This window comes from Etheostoma spectabile, unplaced genomic scaffold (genome assembly GCF_008692095.1).
Source record: "Etheostoma spectabile isolate EspeVRDwgs_2016 unplaced genomic scaffold, UIUC_Espe_1.0 scaffold50, whole genome shotgun sequence".
NCBI classification, from domain to species: domain Eukaryota; kingdom Metazoa; phylum Chordata; class Actinopteri; order Perciformes; family Percidae; genus Etheostoma; species Etheostoma spectabile.
This window is the reverse complement of record NW_022605620.1, coordinates 16,629-19,167: the sequence shown is the minus strand read 5'-3', so window position 1 is coordinate 19,167 and position 2,539 is coordinate 16,629. Positions and strand designations below refer to the sequence as shown.

Genomic DNA, 2,539 nt, shown 5'->3' with positions numbered 1-2,539 from the left:
TATTAGTACTGTCAGAGTATTTTAACTGTTTTAACGTGTGTATTAGTATGTCAGAGTATTTAACTGTTTAAACTGTGGTGGTATTAGTACTGTCGAGTATTTTAACTGTGTGATTAGTACTGTCAGAGTATTTTAACTGTGTGGTATTAGTACTGTAAGAGTATTTTACTGTGTGGTATTATTACTGTCAGAGTATTTTAACTGTGTGGTATTAGTACTGTAAGAGTATTTAACTGTGTGGTATTATACTGTCAGAGTATTTTAACTGTTTAACTGTTGGTATTATAACTGTCAGTTTTTAACTTGTGTGTATTAGTACTGTAAGTATTTTACTTGTTTACTGTGTGGTATTAACTGTAGAGTATTTTAACTGTGTGGTATGGTACTGTCAAGTATTTTTTTTAACTGTGTGGTATTAGTACTGCAAGTATTTTAACTGTGTGTATTAGTACTGTCAAGTATTTTAACTGTGTGTTTTAGTACTGTCAGAGTATTTTACTGTGTGGTATTGTACTGTCAGAGTATTTTATGTGTGTATTAACTGTCAAGATTTACTTAACTGTGTGGTTAGTATACTGTCAGAGTATTTTAACTGTGTTGTTATTAGTACTGTAACAGTATTTAACTGTGTGTTATTATACTGTAGAGTTTTTTACTGTGTGGTATTAGTACTGTAAGAGTATTTTAACTGTTTAACTGTGTGGTATTAGTCCTGTCAGAGTATTTTAACTGTGTGGTATTAGTACTGTCAGTATTTTTAACTGTGTGGTATAGTCACGTCAGAGTATTTTACCTGTGTGGATTAGTACTGTCAGTATTTTATGTGTGGTATTATGACTGTCAGTATTTAACTGTGTGGTATTAGTACTGTCAGAGTATTTAACTGTGTGGTATTTACTGTAAAGTATTTTAACTGTGTGGTATTAGTACTGTCAGTATTTTAACTGTGTGGTATTAGTACTGTCAGTAGTTTAACTGTGTGGTATTAGTCTGTAAGAGTATTTAACTTTTAACTGTGTGGTATTAGTACTGTCACAGTATTTTAACTGTGTGGTATTAGTACTGTCGAGTATTTTAACTGTGTGGTATTAGTACTGTCAAGTTTTTAACTGTTTGGTATTATACTGTCAAGTATTTTAACTGTGTGGTATTAGTACTGTCAGAGTATTTAACGGTGTGGTATTAGTACTGTCAGAGTATTTTAACTGTGTGGTATTAGTACTGTCAGAGTATTTTAACTGTGTGGTATTAGTACTGTAAGAGTATTTTAACTGTGTGGTATTAGTACTGTCACAGTATTTTAACTGTGTGGTATTAGTACTGTCAGAGTATTTTAACTGTAGTACTTGTATATAAACAGATGCTAAAGCTAACTATTAGTAATGTGTCTCGTTAGCTTGCTAACATGAACTAGCAATGTGTGAGTTGCTCATTCAGCTTTCTTTAAAGACGTGCTAACAATAGCTAACTAACGTCAGCTTGTTTACGGACATGCTGTCAATTAGCATCTTTATTTGGCACAGTTGCTTATAACCTTATATATATATATATATAGCTCGTGTTGTGATGTGCAGAGTAACCTCTCCCTCACATATTTAATCTGCCAACAACAAGCAGCTATCACGAAAGATTCTTTGCGGGCTAAGCTAACCGTTAGCCAGTTAGCTTAGCTATTAATACACCAGCTAGCTAGCTAGCTAGCTATCAATAATGCCACAGTGTTGTGTGCGTGCTTTTTCTACCTGCATATCACGTCCCAGCTTTTTCATCCGTGTCTTTGTGGTAGCACACGTGTCCTTATTCTTCCCGTCCACATAACGGAATAACCATTCTTCGTAACGGTGGTTGTTGTTGTTGCTAAATATGAATATTGCTATGCCTTGCCTGGACCCGTTCTTCTCGCACGGGCTCAGGTTCTCGCGATAGTTGGAGCGGCGTTCGGTCGATGACAGCTGCCTTTAAAAAAAATGAAATCGCTGTGACAGATATGAAGCAACTTTACAGCAGTAAGAGTACTACAACACAGTAAAATACTCTTACAGTCATGCATTGAAAACGTCTCTTTAGTAAAAGTACTAAAACACAATAAAATACTCTTACAGTCATGAATTAAAAACTTATATTTATTAAAAGTAGGACCATGTAAAATGCAGTTAAAGTGTTAAAAGTATAAAATGTCCAGTGACATTAAAACGGGCATGGAGCTCCCAGAATTCAGTCCAGCTCAGGCTCTCTCTCTATTCTCGTTCTCTCTCTCTCCTCTCTCCCTGTTTCTGTCTCTCCTTTTTCTCTCTCTCTCTCTCCCACTCTCCCTCTCCATCTCTCTCTCCCACTCTCCCTCTCTCTCTCTCTGTCTCTCTCTCTCCATCTCTCTCTCTGTCTCTCCTTTCTCTCTCTCTCTCTCCATCTCTCTCCATCTCTCTCTCCATCTCTCTCTCTGTCTCTCCTTTCTCTCTCTCTCTCTCCATCTCTCTCTCCATCTCTCTCTCTGTCTCTCCTTTCTCTCTCTCTCTCTCATTCTCTCTCTCTCTCTCACTCT

General features: G+C 36.4%; 1 protein-coding gene across 1 annotated transcript in view; it reads right to left on the bottom strand.

Moving 5' to 3' along the window:
* Positions 1 to 1,937, bottom strand: part of sh2b1 (SH2B adaptor protein 1) — a 33,742-nt gene extending 31,805 nt beyond the window's left edge. Inside the window, 1 exon segment of the mRNA XM_032511870.1 lies at positions 1,743 to 1,937. The gene's annotated coding sequence lies outside the window, so the exon portion shown is untranslated.
* Positions 1,938 to 2,539: the final 602 nt, after the last annotated feature.